Below are 22,608 nucleotides of genomic sequence, written 5' to 3'. Positions count from 1 at the left end.
CTGTTTTTATATTGTTGTACTTTTTTTTTTTTTCAAGAAAATGTTTTTAATTTATTTATCTTATTTTATTTAATACATTTTTTTTAAAAGGACCTTATCTTCACCATACCTGGTTGTCCAAATTAGGCATAATAATGTGTTAATTCCACGACTGTACATATCGGTATCGGTTGATATCGGTATCGGTAATTAAGAGTTGGACAATATCGGAATATCGGCAAAAAAGACATTATCGGAAATCCCTAATATATATACTGTATATGTATAAATATATATATGTATAAATATATATATATATACATATACAGTATATATATATATATATATATATATATATATATATATATATATATATATATATATATATATATATATATATATATATATATATATACACACACATACATATATACATACATATACACACACATACATATACACACACACATACATATATACACACACATACATATATACACACACATATATATATATATATATATATACACACATATATTAGGGTTGTACGGTATACCGGTATTAGTATATTTGGTACTATACCGCCTCTGAAAAGTAACGGCCCGCCGCGCCCCCGTCGTCGTCACGTCGTGACATTGCTGGATTTACGAGCAGAGGAGCATGTTCGGCAACGCACAATCACGGAGTACTTACAAGCAGACACAGTGTGTAGACAGAAAAGGGAGAACAGACGCATTTTGGCTTAAAAACTAACAATAAAGGTGAAGTTATAACACTGAAACGTCCTCAGAAGAGGTGCTTTAAGGCATGGCTAGCTAGCTAGCGGCTAATGTACAGCCGTAGTCGACAGTGTTTTACTTACTTCTAAATCACTAATCCTCGCCTCCATGGCGACAAATAAAGTACGTTTCTTACAAGTATCATCCCTGCAGGACGAGGAATAGCTAAACATGCTTCACTACACACCGTAGCTCACGGTGTGTAGTCAATGGAACACTTAAAGTTTTGGTGTTGTTTACTGGTGTCATATTGCAATCTACACGTATCTCCTATGTGTGACTGCCATCTACTGGTCACACTTATCACACCATGTACCAAATAAAATAGCTTCGAGGTCAGGTAAGAACAACCAGAATTATTCCGTACATTAGGCGCACTGTGGATTTTTGAGAAAATGAAAGGATTTTAAATGCGCCTTATAGTCCGAAAAATACAGTAAGTTTGTTTAATAAATAGTTTAGTTATACATCACAGTTCAAACTGGGTACATTATGAGGTAAAGAAGCTTTTTATTGAGCGTTGCTTCAAGAGTCAGTTTCGTTGGAACTTTGCAAAATCAAATGTTCCGTAAATGCGGTATCTTTATGGTGTCCACATATTGGGTCTCCAGCTACTTTAAGATAACTTCCAAGTGACTTCTCCATCCTTTCACCATAGATTCATTGATGGCCAAGTCACGGGCTATTTGTGTTTGAGAAATACCAGACTTGATCTTATCCAATGCAGCAATTTTATCAGCAACTGTGAAACAATTATGTTTCCGCTTGAAAACATTTTCTTTTGAACTTTTACTAGACATGTTTCTGACTTCCTGGTGCGTGGGGTATTGGTGAAGTTATGCGCGTAGCACGGCTGCCTAAACCTGCTTGGTGGATGTGCCCCCATGTGACGTGACGTGGGTGGATTGCACTCCCACGTCAACCAAATGGGCCGGGCATTATCCACCAGTACACTGCAAAAAGTCAGTGTTCAAAAACAAGAAAAAAAAAACATACAAAAATGAGGGGTATTTTATTTGAACTAAGCAAAATTATCTGCCAATAGAACAAGAACATTTGGCTTGTCAAGACTTTCCAAAAAAATTAAAATGAGCTAATCTCAATGAACCCAAAAATACCTTAAAATAAGTATATTCTCACTAATAACAAGTGTACTTTTCTTGGTAGAAAAAAAAGAGACCTTTTTGCTCAATATGTTGAAAAATATTCTTAAATTAAGTCAATGCTAGTGCCATTATCTTGACATAATGATATGCGCTCGGCATCATGATTTTTTTTTCATGTTTGAAGTAAGAAATTATTACTTTAAAAAAGTAGTTTTATACTTGTGAGTGTTGATGACAGAGCTTTGCAACACTTGATATTCTAGTTTCAAGCATGTTTTACTCAATATAGGTCATCAAATCTCAGCAACAAGCTGTAATATCTTACTGAGATCATTTAGGACCAAAACCCTTAAAACAAGTAAAACACTCCAACATAAAATCTGCTTAGTGAGAAGAATTATCTTATCAGACAGAAAATAAGCAAATGTCACCCTTATTTGAGATATTTAATCTTACTTAGATTTCAGTTTTTGCAGTGTAGGTTTGGACATCACTGGGTTGATTTTGTTATTTTTAAAAAACTTTCTTTTTGAAAACTTTCATTAAGATTTACTGTGTAAGTTTGTAAATATGCGATAAGTTGTTGAAAAACAACACGATTGTCGCGAGCTACTTTAAAGGCCTACTGAAACCCACTACTACCGACCACGCAGTCTGATAGTTTATATATCAATGATGAAATCTTAACATTGCAACACATGCCAATACGGCCGGGTTAGATTAGTAAAGTGCAATTTTAAATTTCCCGCGAAATATCCTGCTGAAAACGTCTCGGTATGATGACGTTTGCGCGTGACGTCACGGATTGTAGCGGACATTTTGGGACAGCATTGCGGCCAGCTATTAAGTCGTCTGTTTTCATCGCAAAATTCCACAGTATTCTGGACATCTGTGTTGGTGAATCTTTTGCAATTTGTTCAATGAACAATGGAGACAGCAAAGAAGAAAGCTGTAGGTGGGAAGCGGTGTATTAGCGGCCGGCTGCAGCAACACAAACACGTAGCCGGTGATTCATTGTTTACATTACCGAAAGATGACAGTCAAGCTTTACCATTGGCCTGTGGAGAACTGGGACAACAGAGACTCTTACCAGGAGGACTTTGAGTTGGATACGCGGTACCGTGAGTACGCAGCTGCGGCTTCCAAACATTTGATCGCTTGCCCATACTGTCAAGTTCCACTTATTGACTCCGTAAAGGACACCAGGACAACTCGGATTTCCAATCGATCAACTTTATTTATCCAATTTTTTGGCTTTGTTGGTTTCTTTTCTGTTGATCTTCATTCAATCAGGTTGTTAACCATTGGTGTGTTGGAAGTCTTTTAAAGATGGATCTTGTAGATTTTTGCCTCTTGCCGCTCTGCTTGCTTGCATGAAATGAGACAGCACCACCATTCCTTAACAGCTGCCTTGAATCAGCCAATTGGTGGCCATCTTGACCTTGGTGTTCTGGGAAATGTAGTTCTTTCTGGTACTTCACCAAGGAGTAAGATTAAGGAGGAGACAGCTCCTTACTTCCAGGGCAGGGACACTTCATTCACACTGAGTTTCAACTCCACACCTCCCACTTGGCCCTCATGGTTTTCAAAACCCAATGGGGTCACACAGGTCCTTCTTTCCTTTGTTCTTCAATGGGAATTAGAATGATGAGGCGTCTGACATCCCTATGCAGGATTGTTGCTGGGATTTGATGTCTGAGCCTCTTGGTTTTCGTGGTCGGTTTTTCTTTGTCGCTTGTCTTCTTGATGGGGACAGGATAGCTGGGAAAGGTCCTCACAAGCACGTCTCTTACGATGCCTTTGCTGTCCGTATTGGCTCTGACTACTCTGGCCAGCTTGTACTGTCCTCTCAGGGCATTTTGGTCAGCCAACCAGACCACATCTCCGACAGAAACATTTCGCTCTTTGGTGTGCCATTTGTTTCTTATGAAGAGGTTGGGTCCAGCTAGTTGGCTCCATTTCTTCCAGAATTTGGTGACTTCAGCTTGAATTACTTGCAGTCTTTTATAAGGATAGCGATCAAACTGGAAGTCTCCAGGATCTCCCTTAGGGTTGGCACGCCCTAGGAGCAGAGAGTTCGGGGTGATGTATTCCACACAGTCTTCCCTGCTTTGAGTTCTTGCATCGATTGGTCGCTCATTTGCAAGGTTGGCAGCCATGTAGAGGAAGGTTTGAAATTCACCCCAGGTGAAGACACCATCTCCGCCGACATTGGTCAGGGCCCGTTTGACCACTCTGACAGCCGCTTCTGCAGCACCATTTCTGTGGGGAGAATCCGCAGGGTGGATCTTCCAGGACCATTCTGTTCCATGGTTGGCAGCCATGTCTTCGACTTGAGACTTGTCCAGTCGGTCAAGGAATGTGTACAGCTGTTCCAGAGCAGGTTTGGCGCCCACAAAATTTGTGCCGGGGTCTGACCAGAGCTTCCTGGGATGTCCTCTGAGTGACGTGAACCTCTGATAGGCGAGGAGGAAGCCTTGGGATGACTGGTCACTCACTAGTTCAGTGCCAGCCAATCCAGCCTGCTTGGGTGTTGCCTCCCACTTTGGTTGTCCTGGGTTCGACCTCCTCTTCAGCCACTGCTCGGCAGCTCGTCGTGTCCAGGCAACAACTCTGATCAGTTTTGTCAGGCTACTGAACCTTTTTACAACCACAAGATGTTTCACCCAGCTAGTGGGTTTTCTTCTTGGCATAATAGGTTTCGATTCTTCACAGGGACTTTCCTTTTCAGGAGTGGCCAGTGGGTCTTCTTTTTGCCGACTCATCTTAGCTTGAGCTCTGGTCAGTGCAGCAGAGAATGCCTTTCTTTGAAGCTTGTTTACACTCTCCCTGGCCTGGGCTGCAACTTCTCCAGCTGACTGAATAGGCCACTCCTCCACTGGCCACTTCAGGAACTCTGGTCCGTTTTGCCATGTGGATTCCTCATTTAAGTCTTTGGGATTGCCTCCTCCTGTTATTAAGTCAGCAATGTTCAGATCTCCTCTGGTCCACCACCAGTCTTGCACTGGCCCGGACATCTGGATTTCGCCCACTCTGTTGGCGAAGAAGGTTTGGTATCCGTATGATTCTCGTTGGATGGCCCCGAGGACTGTTTGACTGTCCAGTAGGTGGAACCATTTCTCAATCTTCATACGGGCATGTTTCTCCACGTACTTCCGAATTCTGGCAGCAAAGACTGCGCCACAGATTTCTGCTTTTACAGCATCTCCCTTTTGGTCCAGGGGTGTCAGTTTGGCCTTTGCTTCCACGAATCGAACTTCAGTTCCGTGACTTGTCTCCCATCTGACGTACATCCCAGCACCATAGGTTTTGTCACTTCCGTCAGAAAATGTGATGCCGTAGGGTTTCCCTTTCCAGTCGGGCGGTGTGAGGCTCCTGTGGAATTTCACCTGTCCAAGCTGGGCATATTCCTCGAAGAGCTGTATGGCTTCTTCCCTGAGTCTTTCTGAAAGAGGTTGATCCCAGGTTTCTTGGGTCAGCTTGCCACCCCCTCCTTCTTGGAATGCTTTACGGACGAGAATTGCTCCCTTCTGCTTGACCGGTGCAACTAGGCCGATTGGGTCGTACAGTGCAGCAACTTGGCTTAGGAGAGTTCTCCTCGTCAGTGGGTTAGGCGTTTCAGCTCTCACCTCCTCTTCAAGAAGATCTTTGCCAACTCTCATCTTTTTCTTCCTATTGGAAAAGTTAACCGCCGTCAGCATGTACAGTTTGTCTTTGTCCACCTGGTAGCCGATGCCCAGGGCTTTGTTCTCTCCTTCTCTTATTTGGTTTGGAAGAATCAAGGTGTTTCCTTGCTCTGGCTTTAGGACATCCGCTTCAGTTTCTTTCCTCCCACTTTGCCCTGACCTGACCCATGGTTTGAGGAAGAAGCCTCCAGCCTTTAGGACCTCTTCAACTCCAGCTGTGATTTGGTCAAGTCTGTTCAGGTCATTGTGGGAGGTCAACAGGTCATCCACGTAGCTGTCTTCTTCAATGACTCTGCGTTCATCCTGCAGGTGAGTGAAGTTGGGCAGACTTGCAGTTTCCCTCATGGCCAATTGAGCAATGCAGCCAGCAGGTTTGTCGCCCATATTGACTCTGGTGACGGCATACTCACTGATTTCCTCTTCTGGGCTGTCTCTCCACAGGAACCTGTGCAGATGCATCTCTCGCTCTTCCAACCAGACAGAGTTATACATCTTTCTGATGTCGCCCAGAGCTGCGTTCACTCCTCTGAATCGGAGCAGGACAGCTCTGATGGGGTTGAGAACATCTGGTCCTTTTAGGAGAAGATCATTCATGCTCACTCCGTTGTATTTTTGGCTGCTGTTCCAGACAATACGAACTGGTGTAGTCACTGAATGGGGATTTGGCGCCACCAAGTGGCTGACATACCAAACTGGTCCTTTCCACTTCTCCATGACTTCATTGGTGAGTTTTATGGCTGCGCCTCTTTGGACCATTTCATGGATCTGGGTGGAATATGCAACTTTCCAGTCTGGGTCTTTCCTCAGTTGCTTTTCCATTCTCAAGAAGCAAGCTTGGACTGCTCTTTTGTTGTTGGGGAGAGAGGCTGGATTTTCAGTCCAGGGATATTTGGCATCCCAGTGTGGAGTTGAGGAGTGAGAGTCCTCCATCTTGTAGGTGAGTCCTCCTTTAATGATCTCAAACTCCCTCTCCTCCGCCAGGGTCATGTCCTTTCCTCCTGGAGGACAGTTTCCACACCGGCAGCTTCCACATTTCGGCTCACATGCAGCTCCGATGCTGTCCCAGTGCCACCAATCAAGAAATTCACGGTTACTGGCAGATGTAGTTGCGTGGGCCACATCGTCCTGCTGTAGCCGGCCTGGCTCAGACGCTGAGACTGTGATCTCTTGGTATCGGACAGCAGCGGTTCTCATGGAGCGGGCAAAGTGGGTTCTTGACTCATATGCTGCCACCTCCACTTCTTCGAGCAAGTCAGGGTGTGCTCCACCGACTGTTTTGCCCAGGGGGCTCTCCCATAGGACAAGGTCACCGATGACTTTTAGTCTTTGGGGTGCGAGTCGTCCCTCGCGCTGGCTTATGAGGAGCTCGACTACCTCTGGTCTTTCTAACTCCTCAAGCTGGACATCTGGGAAGAAGCTTTTCAACTTTTCGGGTTCAGTTGCTTGATGGACCTTTGCAATTTGCTCCAGGCCATAGCAGACCAGTTGATGTGCTCGCTCAGTCCCCTTGGGAGTCTTGACTCGGACCTTCAGGAGGTACCTTTTCGTCCTGACTTTCATTGTCATGCCTCCAACTCCATGTACGACCAGCGCTATGTCTTCACTTCTCAGGCCAAGTCTTTCGGCAGCTTTGTGAGTGATGTAATTTGTGTCGGATGCCAGGTCTATAAGTGTGCCAATCTTCTGACCTGCGTTAGCTGTGACCATCATCAACATCATCATCACTGGTAACTCAGCCAGCCCAGTTTCCTTCAGCAGTTCAGACTGGCCCGCTGATTTGAGAGTCATTGAGGCTCGGTTTGAGAATGCCTTTCTGCCCTTCTCTGCCAGTTCTGGGGCAAGTTGTGACAAGAAGGCCTCCTGTTCCTCAGTGAATTTACCTTTTCCTTCTTTTCCTCCTTTTGCACCTTTGCTTCCTTCTCTTCTGGCCTCTGCTGTTGGGCATAGGAAGTAGTGGTGGTCAGGTGTGCCGCTTGCCCTTTTGCAGTCTTGGTTTCCGCATAGGAAGGTGTCTCTGCAGTAGCCACCTGCGTCGTGATACCCAAGACACTTCCTGCACGCTCCCAGCTTCTTCAGGGCCATTTTCTTCTCATGTAGCTTCAAGCCTTTAAACTTCTTGCAAAAGTAGATCTTGTTGGTGTGCCCACCACCACCACAAATGCCACAGACCTCGTCACCATCTTTACTCGTAGCCCTGGTAGATGCAAACTTTCTTTCTGGCTTCTTCCTGTCTGCTTCTTCCGCTTTGTCCACCAGCTTTAGTTGCTCGAGTCGTTCCAGTATTTCCTCCTGGCTCTTTAGGAACTTTAGGAGCATATCAAAATGGTTGTCTGGGGTTACACGGTTGGTGGGCTCAACCATATACATCAGCCAGTCTCTTTTTATGAAATCTGGTAACTTGCTTTCAATCGACCTGATGACGAGGGGGTTTCTGATGGCTCCAGAGTTTCCTAGCTCCGTCAGGTCAGCCAGGGCCTTCTCCACAGCTTGTATTAGGTCAATGACCTTCCTGGGCTGGTTCCCCTTGACTTGTGCCATCTTGTCCAGCGCTTCCAAGATTTCGACTGTGATCGTTGATTTGTTTCCGTACCTGTTTTCGAGGACCCTGAAGATATCTGTTGCTGTGGTGTAGGTGGACAGTCTTAGTTCCTTGGCAATGGAATCACTGACGCTCTCCAACAGCTGGATCTTCTTTACCTCTGGTGATCCAGTCGGCTCCCCTTGTTTCTGGAGGCTCTCCCAATCCTTCTTCCACCTGTGAAAGTCTATTTTGCTCCCATGGAAGACTGGTAGGGATGTAGGCTTTATCCTCACAATGGGATGTGTTGGTTGGCCAGGTCGTCCTCCTGCACCTTGATCAGCCAGCCTCCTGGATGTGGCGAATTCAGCTTTCCTCAACTTGAGCCTGTAGTGAACTGCTTTCACTTGTGTTAGTTTGTCATCCATCTCGTCCTTTAAGTGCTGAGGGATCCATTTCTCCCAATGGGCCATGGTATGGATGGTAACACTCACCGTCTCATTCAGCAGGGTGAGGTAAACGTCATAGCCTTCCACGTTGTTGCTTTCAACTGCTACATTTTCAGCCCTTTGAATGGCGTCCTCTGCCTCGGAAATCGCTGCCTTCAGCTCAGTCTTCCCGTATCTTCCCCACAGGTTGGTCTGGACAATGTCCTTGATTTCTGCCATCTTATCTTCGGCATCTTTTATAGTTGCTCGGATGTCATCCTCCTGCTGTTTCTCGAGCTCCCCATCTGGGTCGTCCTTCTTGACGTCAGCCTCCAGGCCAATCTTGAAGTCCTCGTTGGCATCCAGCAGTGATGTGAAACGGTCGGCAAACTTGGCAAACTCCTCTTTTAGTTCGGATTGCAGCATGGTGCCTGCTCCTCTGGAGATCAGGTTGGCCACTCTGGTCAGGTTCCTCTTGGCTGTCGTCCTCTCCTGCTTGAGGATCACGGCAGTCTTCCCCAATACCTCTTCGGCCATCTTTATCCCGTTTTCTCCGGCGTCCACAGCTCCCCTGGGTCTTGAGGCCTTTGATCTTCACTGTCCAGGGCTGGTCCGTGGTTAACAACTGTCAAGTTCCACTTATTGACTCCGTAAAGGACACCAGGACAACTCGGATTTCCAATCGATCAACTTTATTTATCCAATTTTTTGGCTTTGTTGGTCTTTTCTGTTGATCTTCATTCAATCAGGTTGTTAACCATTGGTGTGTTGGAAGTCTTTTAAAGATGGATCTTGTAGATTTTTGCCTCTTGCCGCTCTGCTTGCTTGCATGAAATGAGACAGCACCACCATTCCTTAACAGCTGCCTTGAATCAGCCAATTGGTGGCCATCTTGACCTTGGTGTTCTGGGAAATGTAGTTCTTTCTGGTACTTCACCAAGGAGTAAGATTAAGGAGGAGACAGCTCCTTACTTCCAGGGCAGGGACACTTCATTCACACTGAGTTTCAACTCCACACATACGTGCGTGCCGCTATGTGCATGTCACGTACGTGACTTTGGGGAAATATATGTGCTGTATGAACTTTGCGGAGGTGAATGGTACTTTGGGCTGTGGGATTGAGTGTGTTGTGCGGGTGTTTGAGTTGTATTGGCGGGTTGTATGGACGGGAGGGGGGAGGTGTTTGTTATGCAGGATTCATTTGTGGCATATTAAATATAAGCCTGGTTGTGTTGTGGCTAATAGAGTATATATATGTCTTGTGTTTATTTACTGTTTTAGTCATTCCCAGCACTATAGCATCTTCCCTATCTGAATCGCTTTCACTACCCTCTAGTCCTTCACTCTCACTTTCCTCATCCACGAATCTTTCATCCTCGCTCAAATTAATGAGGAAATCGTCGCTTTCTCGGTCCGAATCGCTCTCGCTACTGGTGGCCATGATTGTAAACAATGTGCAGATGTGAGGAGCTCCACAACCTGTGACGTCACGCTACTTCCGGTACAGGCAAGGCTTTTTTATCAGCGAACAAAAGTTGCGAACTTTATAGTCGATGTTCTCTACTAAATCCTTTCAGCAAAAATATGGCAATATCGCGAAATGATCAAGTATGACACATAGAATGGACCTGCTATCCCCGTTTAAATAAGAAAATCGCATTTCAGTAGGCCTTTAAGATTTACTATGTAAGTTTGTAAATATGCGATAATTTGGTGAAAAACAACATGATTGTCGCGACGTAGACGAGCGAAAATTGGGGGTCCACGGCGTGACCGCCTTACACAGAACGTCACGTTATATGGGATCGCATTGTATCGAACTTTGAGTGTAACGGATATTGCAGAAACTCGTAATATTGTTTACACTCGGAGCCCACATCTTTGAAAGCCAACTATGGGGTGATGAGGTCTCTTTTGACTTTCCGAGTGGGAAATCCAACCTTGGATTGAAATTTCCGACCAGGAACTCAGAAATTCCAACTTCCCAGTACCAATGGAACACAGCATATGAACTGTGCGCATGAAGAATGTATGTTAACAGAATTTAGATAGCAGCGCTGATTAATAAAGCCCACAGAGTTATTTGTGAATGATGAGCAAGATTTGTTACAAGTTGAAGCATGATTGACTCGGCCGAATGGAAATGTATAAAGTGTTTTGTTTTGCTCAGAAAGGTTCATTATGTCTTCTTATTCATATACTTTTCAAATTTTCTTGTAAACAGACAATATTTTCGGTATATCAGATGGAATTTTTACCTGACATGTTTCGACTGTCATCTGCAGTCTTCTTCAGAAGGGTCACCTGACCACTGTGACGTGTTGCCTATCAGCTGTTCTTATAGACGTGGCCAGCCAGGCAGACCTGTCAAGTCTTGATGGTTAATGGAAAAGGGAGTCCCAGGTGAGCCCTCATCCCGATTGATGGTTTCCTTGGGACGCTTCCTTAGTTCGATCGCCTCCTTAATCCATCGTGTCAATCCATTGTGATTCCCAGAGCCAAAAAAAGTCTGCGGGCTATAGAGCGTTTTCTATTGGGGCTCCAGTACTCTGGAATGCCCTCCCGGTAACTAACTAAGTTAGAGATGCTACCTCAGTAGAAGCATTTAAGTCCCATCTTAAAACTCATTTGTATACTCTAGCCTTTAAATAGCCCCACTTTTTAGACCAGTTGATCTGCTGTTTCTTTTCTTTTCGGCCCCCCTCTCCCTTGTGGAAGGGGGGGGGGCAGGTCCAGTGGCCATGGATGAAGTGCTGGCTGTCCAGGGTCGGGACCCGGGGTGGACCGCTCGCCTGTGCATCGGTTGGGGACATCTCTGCGCTGCTGACCCGTCTCCGCTCGGGATGGTCTCCTGCTGGCCCCACTATGGACTGGACTCTCACTATTATGTTAGATCCACTATGGACTGTACTCTCACTATTATGTTAGATCCACTATGGACTGTACTCTCACTATTATGTTAGATCCACTATGGACTGTACTCTCACTATTATGTTAGATCCACTATGGACTGGACTTTCACAATATTATGCTAGACCCACTCGACGTCCATTGCATCCGGTCTCCCCTAGAGGAGACCGGATGCACCTGGGTTGTGAGTTTTTCCTTGCTCTTATGTGGGCTCTGAACCGAGGATGTAGTTGTGGCTTGTGCAGCCCTTTGAGACACTTGTGATTTAGGGCTATATAAATAAACATTGATTGATGCATTGATTGAGTGTGAATTTGTTTTTGGTTTTTTTGCCGCTGTCCTGGTCCATGATGTGGTTATTTATTTTTGCAATGATATGATATGGCTGATTTGAAGATTACCTGTTCAGATTTTGGTTTTAGGCTTCTAGTAAACCTTCCCGTTGTCTCTTTTTCACATTCTTTCTGATGTTTCTCTGATGTATGATTTTGAGCATGACTTGCACAGGATTTCGTAAATTACATTGCATTTCTTCTCTTTTTTAAGTTTGTCTTTTGGATGTACAAGTAACGGTCTTGTTTTTGTGTGAGGATTAACTGTTGTGTTTATTTTGGGTTTTTTCATGACCCACTCTATTGGTTCTGTTATTCCCATAATGTATGGTAAGGTTATGACCTCTTTGTTCTTTATTTCAGGTTATTCTTTGTTCTCTTTTCCTTGTTTTTTTTACTTGTTGTTCCCCTTTTATGATGGCCCATGTCGAATATTGGCAGGTTTTGAGTGCATTTTTGATGTGTTTCTCAAACACGGGGGCTAAGGGGGAGTAGTATATTTATAGCTAGAGTTCACTGAAATTCAAGTATTTCTTATATATATATATATATACAGTGTTTCCTATAAACTGCCAAGATACCTGTGGCGGTGGAGGCGTGGCTATAGGCGTGGCTATGGGCTTGGTCAACATGACATCACCGAATAATTTGCATAATTTACTACAATGATATGATTTTCTCTAAAAAGGCTCAAAAAATGTATACTTACTAATTAATAATAACAGTTTTGTTTTAAACGTCCATCCATTCATCCATTTTACAATATAATTACAACACTTTATGTACATATTTATATACAGATTTGAAAAATAAGTTATTCACTGAAATATATTTATTAATTGTGGTTCTTACAAAAAATATATCTTATAAAATATAAAAGCTAAAATGTCTCTTAAAGCTCTGCCCCTTTAATTAGTGCATACTAAATAATTTAACTTTAGCCTACTACTACAACCATATTATTTACCAGCAACATAAAGTGAAACAGAGGCAGGAGGTGTCCTGCCACAGTCAGTAACAAATAAACAGAAAACAGTAGTGGTCAAATACAAATAAGGCAACAAGAGAAGTATCCTACACTTCTCTTTTGTAAAGTAAATCTGAACAGCCTATATGGGCATCTACATCAACTATATGATTTGCCTGAGAAGCTGGACAGGACAAAACAAAACAAAACAAAAAAATAAAAAAATAAAAAAAAATAAAATAAAATAAAAAAAATTTATTTGTGGCGGACGTAATTCTTTCGTGGCGGACCGCCACAAATAAATGAATGTGTGGGAAACACTGATATATATATATATATATATATATATATATATATATATATATATATATATATATATATATATATATATATATATATATATATATATATATATATATAGATAAAATAAATACTTGAATTTCAGTGTTCATTTATTTACACATATACACACACATAACACTCCTCTACTCATTGTTGTATTTGAAAGTGCAATGCTTTGCAGCCAGTAGCACAGCCTTTGAAGGAGCATATAGGGATGGGCAGCATCTGTGAAATTTAATTTGCAGGAAAGGAGTGATTTTAGGGTTGAATTGTCCATCCTCGTTCTATTCTCTGTCACTATCTTTCTAACCATGCTGAACACCCTCTCTGATGATGCATTGCTGTGAGGCACGCACAAAAGTGCCTTCATCAAATGCACCAGAGTCTGGAATCTTCCATCTCTCCCTAGCATACCCCTTCCCCTTCGAGCTGTCCTAGATGAACTGAAATTCTTGTTTCCAATCATTTTGGAACTTGCAAGCGTGCTTCTTCTTCTTACTCGTCGTCGCCATGACTGTCTCTTCTTCGTTCTTCTGCTTCGTCTCTTATGTTTTTGGACATTACTACTTGCCGTAGTTTTGAAGCAATGCATGATGGGAATCCGGATGTTGTCTGTCAGTGTATTAAGGTGCCGGCTGGAATAAACACACGCTGAGAAATAGCTCCGTGCCTGCCTACTTTATGGGTTATAGATAAACCTATGGATAACGGAGACATATAATAGTCTCCTTCTTGTTGTGTGTGCAGTTGTGCACTGAGCTCCAAAAGCCGCAGATGTTATAACGTGGCTGGGCCGGCACGCTGTTTATAAGGAGGAAAAGCGGATGTGACGACAGGCTGTGCTCACTCAGGTCCGGTTGGAAATCGTGAGAAATTCGGGAGAATGGTTGTCCCGGGAGATTTTCGGGAGAGGCACTGAAATTCGTGAGTCTCCTGGAAAATTCGGGAGGGTTGGCAAGTATGGTTATGATGTTGGCCCGTTCATAGTGTCCTTACGACTGATAGTTTGTGTGCTGTGGGATGTTCTGAGGTCCAGAGTAGATATTGGTCGGTTTTTGATGAACAGTAATGTTTTGACTGCCGTCATCTTTTCGGTGGATTTCAATGTCCCAAAATGTTATGGTCCCGTTCATTTCCTCTTCATGTGTGAATTTGATGTTTCCGGTAAGATCATGTGTGTGTCCCACTTTTATTTTCTCCAGAATGTCATCCACGTACACTACCGTTCAAAAGTTTGGGGTCACCCAAACAATTTTGTGGAATAGCCTTCATTTCTAAGAACAAAAATGGACTGTCGAGTTTCAGATGAAAGTTCTCTTTTTCTGGCCATTTTGAGCGTTTAATTGACCCCACAAATGTGATGCTCCAGAAACTCAATCTGCTCAAAGGAAGGTGAGTTTTGTAGCTTCTGTAACGAGCTAAACTGTTTTCAGATGTGTGAACATGATTGCACAAGGGTTTTCTAATCATCAATTAGCCTTCTGAGCCAATGAGCTAACACATTGTACCATTAGAACACTGAAGTGATAGTTGCTGGAAATGGGCCTCTATACACCTATGTAGATATTGCACCAAAAAACAGACATTTGCAGCTAGAATAGTCATTTACCACATTAGCAATGTATAGAGTGTATTTATTTAAACTTAAGACTAGTTTAAAGTTATCTTCATTGAAAAGTACAGTGCTTTTCCTTCAAAAATAAGGACATTTCAATGTGACCCCAAACTTTTGAACGGTAGTGTATCTTCTCCAGAAAGTGGGTCTGCAGTGTATGGGTGCTGTGTTGATGGCGGTGGTTTCCAGGTCTTCCATGAAGAAACTGCCCAGTATTGCTGATAAGGGTTCTCCCGTTGCAAAGCCATCTTTTTCTTTGTATATTATTCCTTTGTATTGGAAGTATGCAACAAAATTGAGTAATATGTGTATGTCTTCCGGTGTGAGGTTTGTTCTTGCTTTTAGAGTCCTGTCTTTTGTGATGTGTTTATTGACAATGTGCAGGGTGACATCTACTGGGGTTCATGTTCAAAACTCAGGTCAGGACCCGGATGTGGAGCCATCGTGGAGGGCAGCGCTTGTAAACATGTTGGTTAAAGTGAATGGTATGATGTTAGAATAATTATGTATATATTATCACAATAACTTTATGCTTAAGGGCCGTTGCTATAAATTATTGTCAATTGTGCTGAAGAGGTATTTTTCTATCTGTGCAAGGACAAAACTTCTTGTCTGAGGGGTGGCCTCAGCCGCAGATGTTATCTTTGTTTTAGCCCGCTAACAGCCAAGGACTTCAAGGACCTCAACGAAGATAAGATGACAGCACGCAGACGAAGCAGAAACAAGGCAATCACAAGGCTTCAGCACATTCCGTCACGTATTGTGCGTACTGGACCTGCTTTGCATGATATATGTGACCACTCCTTTAAGAGGCGGCCTCTGTGATGTTGACTGTAGAACTCCTGAATAAATAGAGGGACGCGGGAGCTGTACCTTAGAGCGTAGAGCGAGACTGTGACTAAGTGTACAGCTCCATGCGTTCTCATGAGCTAAATTGAACTCTGTCTCTGCATGATTCCTTGCTTCTTGTCTGATTAATAGATGTCATCAGGGTTTGAACCTGACATATGATAATGAGAAGGCAAACTATCAGAATCAGAAATCCGGGAAATCCGGGAGTGGTATATGGGTTAAGTGGTGTTAATGGCCAAATAAGATCCATATATGTTTACAAGTTAAAATGTACTATTATATAAAGTAAACACACACTAATTGTTCTGTGGTGCCATGACACAGCCCAGCAGGCACAAGACATGAAATCAACATTGAGAACTTGTTGATTAGGTCCTGACACTGAGCAACTCAAACTTAAAGTTGGAACGACATGCTTTTTGATGACGATTATTCAATGTTGGGTTCTGACGTTGATTGACCATTGAATTTTGGTCACTTTCCCACCAATATTTCACAACACAAATACAACGTTGAAACAACAAGCTTTTTGACAACGTTTATTCAATGTCAGGTTGTGATGTTGATTTGACCATTGACATTTGGTCATTTCCTACCTAACAACGTGGATCCAACGTGAGACACCAACGTTGTCTCAATACAAGGGACAAGCGGTAGAAAATGGATGGATGGAACTACAAACCCCGTTTCCATATGAGTTGGGAAAGTGTGTTAGATGTAAATATAAATTGAGTACAATGATTTGCAAATCATTTTCAACCCATATTCAGTTGAATATGCTACAAAGACAACATATTTGATGTTGCAAGGAATTTAGGGATTTCACCATCTACGGTCCTCATCAAAGGGTTCAGAGAATCTGGAGAAATCACTTCACGTAAGCAGCTAAGCCCGTGACCTACTGCATCAACAAGTGACATCAGTGTGTAAAGGATATCACCACATGGGCTCAGGAACACTTCAGAAACCCACTGTCAGTAACTACAGTTGGTCGTTACATCTGTAAGTGCAAGTTAAAACTCTCCCAGACAAGGCGAAAACCGTTTATCAACAACACCCAGAAACGCCGTCGGCTTTGCTGGGCCTGAGCTCATCTAAGATGGACTGATACAAAGTGGAAAAGTGTTCACTGGTCTGACGAGTCCACATTTCAAATTGTTTTTGGAAACTGTGGACGTCGTGTCCTCCGGACCAAAGAGGAAAAGAACCATCCGGATTGTTATAGGCGCAAAGCGTAAAAGCCAGCATGTGTGATGGTATGGGGGTGTATTAGTGCCCAAGACATGGGTAACTTACGCATCTGTGAAGGCACCATTAATGCTGAAAAGTACATACAGGTTTTGGAGCAACATGTGTTGCCATTCAAGCAATGTTACCATGGACGCCCCTGCTTATTTCAGCAAGACAATGCCAAGCCACGTGTTACATCAACGTGGCTTCATAGTAAAAGAGTGTGGGTACTAGACTGGCCTGCCTGTAGTCCAGACCTGTCTCCCATTGAAAATGTGTGGCGCATTATAAAGTCTAAAATACCACAACGGAGACCCCCGGACTGTTGAACAACTTAAGCTGTACATCAAGCACGAATGGGAAAGAATTCCACCTGAGATGCTTCAAAAATGTGTCTCCTCAGTTCCCAAACGTTTACTGAGTGTTGTTAAAAGGAAAGGCCATGTAACACAGTGGTGAACATGCCCTTTCCCAACTACTTTGGCACGTGTTGCAGCCATGAAATTCTAAGTTAATTATTATTTGCAAAAAAAAAAAAAATTATGAGTTTGAACATTAAATATATTGTCTTTGCAGTGCATATAATTGAATATGGGTTGAAAATGATTTGCAAATAATTGTATTCCGTTTATATTTACATCTAACACAATTTCCCAACTCATATGGAAACGGGGTTTGTATTTTGCAATGTTGTTTCAAAGTCAGCAAAGTAACTAAAAATATGCTGTCATCCATGCCTCATGATTAATTTCAGGTCAGTAACCCAGACATTGTAAACTACCTAGTGTTTTCTTCAAGTTTATACAGCAACTGACAATAAAAGACATAAACACAGGCGGGAGGCTGTCTTCTTTTAATAGACTTATTACAACCTTTGGCAAGCTGGGTAATGTTTGCTGTGGTCTGGAACAACATGGCACACAAACAACTATCTGAAATGCAGCCAATATTACATACAGATAATGTGTCATGAGACATGCAAAACTAAATTATATACAAAGAGGATAAAAGTAAAGGATGTTAAATGAGCTCAAATATACCTACAAACGAGGCATAATGATGCAATATGTACATACAGCTAGCCTAAATAGCATGTTAGCATGGATTAGCTTGCAGTCATGCACTGACCAAATATGCCTGATTAGCACCCCAACAAGTCCGTAACATCAAGAAAGCGCACCTTTGTGCATTCACGCACAGTATAAAACTTTTGGTGGACAAAATGAGACAAAGACGGAGTGGAAGACTTTACATGTAAACAAACTGTTGCGTCACAGTCCACACGCCAAAATTAGTAGGACAAAACGACGTTCACCAAATAGTGTCATCAGTGAAGCATACACACAAACATATAAAAGAGTGGGCTTTCTAACAATTGTGAAGTTTTGTGTCATGTTTGTCCTCAGACAAAAAACATACTAAAACAAAAAAAATATTTCTCCCCTATCTTTTTCCATTTTCAATCCTTTTTTAAAAATTCTCCAAGGAGCCACTAGGGCGGCACTAAAAAGCCGCGGGTTGCTGACCCCCGGCCTAGACAATTGTTCTGTCTACACTCACTGTTTTTTTAAAACATTGGTCAGACGGTAGTACTGTAGATGTTTTGCTCTGTTTGCTCAATTCTTTACATCCAAAAACACTTCAAAAGTTAACTATTTAGCTTTAGCATAGGCACGAACAGTTGTTGTGTTTTCCTCCACCATGAGCGCCTTCAAAACCCACCAACACTTTGGAACACTGGGCATGAAGGCATTTTGAATTCAATGGCAAATCAGAAAAATGTCTGTCAATAATCCTTTTCCAAACAAATACTAGTTTACAGTAGAGAGCTGTCTGGTGTTATAGTTAATGTAGGTTAAGCATTTTGTTTTCCGATGTGAAAGAGCAGTGAATGAATCATATACTTATTCGTTCTGGACCTCTGATTTTTGTTCATACCTTTGTCCTTTTTGTCACTATGGATGCAAAATTGGTCTTTTTTAATTATTATTATGGCTTTAAAAAAAAAAGTCTTAAATTTGACTTGTTGAACCCTGCAGAGATCCTGGGTCTGCACTGGACTGGAATGGATCTTAGTTACTGATTGATTGATTGATTGATTGAAACTTTTATTAGTAGATTGCACAGTACAGTACATATTCCGTACAATTGACCACTAAATGGTAACACCCGAACTTGTTTAAGTCGGGGTCCACGTAAATCAATTCATGGTAACTGATACGACTCCCAGAATAAATACAAGCGTACTAGGTACAGTTGGACCAGACTGTAAAAAGCGGATCTTTTACAGACACTGTAATATGATTGTTCATGTTTTTCAGTCAGTACAGGTTATTGTCCAATCGCAATGTTGTGCATTACTAACTCAAACGCCTTATGTCTGACATACACTTGCTGTAGTTAGCATTTGCGGCTAATACCGTAGCACGCCAATGTGTCAGTACGTTAGAAAAATAGTTCCTCATTGATTCCTCTTACAATAACAATGTCGCTACAGTTTGGTTATTATACAGATTACAGAACGTAAATGAAGTATTGGTGATTGTTTTTGAATGAATTTTGAAAAGGGATTTAGAGGTAGAATTGATTGCTCCCATTAGCTGCATTGCTAGCCACCAAGAACGAGCCGTTTTACAAGTTAGAATGCAAAAAAAACCAACCCTTTTGTCTTCTTGTCTCTCATAACGATTGTGAACGATATGCAAAATTATTCCGAAAAAGTACAGTTCCCCTTCAAAAACCACCGTCCCTTGAATTTTACATAACAAGGCTATTCTTTTACAGGGTGGAACTGTGAAATTTCAATATAGAAATAGCCCAATAACAAATGTTCAATACAGAGGGTGCTGGCTCTTATAATAGTGAAGGGAGAAGTCCGCCCCTTCGGTCTTTAGCTTTCTGAAACTGTGGCCCATAGAATAATTCAGTTGACTAGCCCTGCACTATGCCATCCTCTCCGTCACTTACAGCTCTTCGTCAGAGTCAATCGTTCAAAATGAATCTCTGCCAAAACACTAAAGGCAGCTTTTTCTGAACAATCAACTAGGGCCATGTTTATGCAAACATGGATATTTTAAAAACTCTTATTTTCTTATGCATTTTGGGCTCTCGTCTTTAGGCAAATCTAGGTTTTTGTAATGTTTAACCCTTGTGTAATGTTCATATTGTTGTTACTCAGCCAGCGTTTGTGGGTCTGATGGACCCGCTGCATTTTGTGGCTTTTAATGCCTCACAATCCAACGCTTTTATGTTAAAATACTGAACAGATGTTTATTGGGATAAGGTAAACATCTGTTCAGTATTTGAACATAAAAGTGTTGGATTGTGAGGCATTAAAAGCCACAAAATGCAACGCTTTTATGTTAAAATACTGAACAGATGTTTATTGGGATAAGGTAAACATCTGTTCAGTATTTGAACATAAAAGTGTTGGATTGTGAGGCATTAAAAGCCACAAAATGCAACGGGTCCATCAGACCCATAAACGCCGGCTGAGTAACAACAATATGAACGTTGCACGGAAAATTTCTCTGCCAGTTTCTGCATCCCACAGGGATTCTTCTTTTGTGTTTCTGCACCTGCGGTTCCCACACAAGGTTGCAACATTGTTTGTCAACACTGTCTGCTCTCATTTTCTCGCACATTTGACCCTCTGATGTTCTGTGTACCTACACTTTGTCCTCCTCCTGTCTAGGCCTGCTGTGTGTGTGTGTGTGTGTGTGTGTGTGTGTGTGTGTGTGTGTGTGTGTGTGTGTGGTACACAGAACATCAACTTCCACACTTCTATTAGCCCTGGGTCCAGTGGACCCGGACATCTTATATGTAATGGAAATGTGTAGGGGGTGTATGGTGTGTGGCCATTAAATATGTATTCTGATATATGTTCTTCACAGAAAATGAGCCAAAGTCAGTGAGTCTCAGTTTGAAAAATTAATTAATTGTATAATTTTTCTTTAAAAAAAAAAGAAAACGGGTCCAACAGACTCGAACACCACACAAGGGTTAAGAAATGTTCAACATTATCTCATGTTTTTAAACCTTATTTAACAACAAAGTTATTGACTTACAAGTGTTTGATTTTGTGCAGTAGCAGACACCCATGCTGATTTACAGTAGGACTAGACCAAGATCCATCTCTGTCCTCCTGTTTGGGTCAGTCTAGTTTGGTTCTGGACTGCGTTCATACCTGTCACTTTTACTGCAAATGTTGATCTGAAATTAAAGAAGGCATTCACGGAGGTGGGCTCTGAACGAGGTGTCTAGACACAATAAATCATGTACTAGAAGCAAGCTGACCAAACACAGCCTTCTAAATCCACATCACCGAGGTGCTTGTTTAGATTTTTATTGCAGGTGCTCGCTAAACTATGCTGGGAAATGTCAATGCAGAAGTACAATACAGATTTAATGCACTGGTTCTCAGATGGGGGAGCATTTGAATTAACTCTAGCTGGTAATGGTACACACCGTCTTTTGTACAGATAGTACAGGATATATTCCCAACCACGGCTGCAACACCCAGCCACTGGTCATATAAGCTGCTACCTTACCATGAATTGATTTACGTGGACCCCGACTTAAACAAGTTGAAAAACGTATTCGGGTGTTATCATTTAGAAGTCAATTGTACGGAATATGTACTGTACTGTGCAATCTACTAATAAAAGTTTCAATCAATCAATCAATTAAAACTTTTTCCCACGCTATGAACTCTGCGCTTTATACAATGCTGTGACTAATTTATGGGAGTTTCCAGGTTCACAAGCTTTATAAATTGTTGTCCCGGTACCAAAATGTATTGCGATAAAAAAAAATGGCATTATTGGCTTCATTTTAACAAAAAAATCTTACGGTACATTAAACATTTATTATTGCAAGTTTGTCCTTAAATAAAATAGTGAACATACAAGACAACTTTTCTTTTATTAGTAAGTAAGCAAACAAAGGCTCCTAATTTAGTCTGCTGACGTATGTAGTAACATATTGTGTCATTCTCCATTCTATTATTTTGTCAAAATTATGAGGGACAAGTGGTAGAACATGAATTATTAATCTACTTGTTCATTTACTGTTAATATCTGATTATTTTCCATTTTAACATGTTCTATTTACACTTCTGTTAAAATGTAATAATCACTTATTCTTCTGTTGTTTGGATGCTTTACATTAGTTTTGGATGATACCAAATAGTAGTTACAGGATCATACATTGGTCATATTTAAAGTCATCATGTGTCCAGGGACATATTTCCTGAGTTTATAAACATTATATTAATTTAAAATAAAAAATAAAAAACGAAAAAAGATTTTGTGATGCTAAAAAATGTCAATGTGATCATAGTAGTATCGACTATATACGCTCCTGTACTTGGTATCATTACAGTGGATGTCAGGTGTAGATCGACCCATGGCGTTTGTTTACATTGTGACGCCGGTGAGCTACGGTGTGTAACTTCCTGCAGGGATGAGACTTGTAAGAAACGTACTTTATTTGTCGCCACGGAGGCGAGGATTAGTGATTTAGAACTAGTTAAAACACTGCGGCTGGACGTTAGCTGCTAGCTAGCTAGCCATGTCGTAAAGCACCTCTTCCTGAGGGTGTTTCAGTGTTATAACTTCACCTTTATCGTCAGTTTTTAGGCCAAAATGTGTCCATTCTCCCTTTTTTGTCTACACACTGTGTCTGCTTGTAAGTACTGTGTGATTGTGCGCTGCCGAACATGCTCCTCTGCTTGTAAAACCAGCAATGTCACGACGTGACGACGACGCGCCGTCATGCCCGTTAAGAAAAAGGGGGGCTGGGACCAGTACTTTTTAGAGGCGGTATATGATTCATTAGTATCTCGGTACTATACTAGTACCGGT

At 42.0% G+C, this 22,608-nt stretch overlaps 1 protein-coding gene across 2 annotated transcripts in view; it reads right to left on the bottom strand.

The window, feature by feature from the left end:
- Positions 1-22,608, bottom strand: part of slc41a1 (solute carrier family 41 member 1) — a 123,311-nt gene that overhangs the window by 75,918 nt on the left and 24,785 nt on the right. Inside the window, exon 3 of one of the 2 annotated variants that reach the window (XM_062045269.1) lies at positions 20,812-20,956. The exons of the other annotated variant lie outside the window; for it this stretch is intronic. The gene's annotated coding sequence lies outside the window, so the exon portion shown is untranslated. The remainder of the gene's footprint in view (positions 1-20,811; positions 20,957-22,608) is intronic. 2 annotated transcript variants of the gene reach the window in all.

Source organism: Entelurus aequoreus, linkage group LG01, assembly GCF_033978785.1.
Source record: "Entelurus aequoreus isolate RoL-2023_Sb linkage group LG01, RoL_Eaeq_v1.1, whole genome shotgun sequence".
Lineage (NCBI taxonomy): Eukaryota > Metazoa > Chordata > Actinopteri > Syngnathiformes > Syngnathidae > Entelurus > Entelurus aequoreus.
This window is presented reverse-complemented; position numbering and strand designations above follow the sequence as displayed.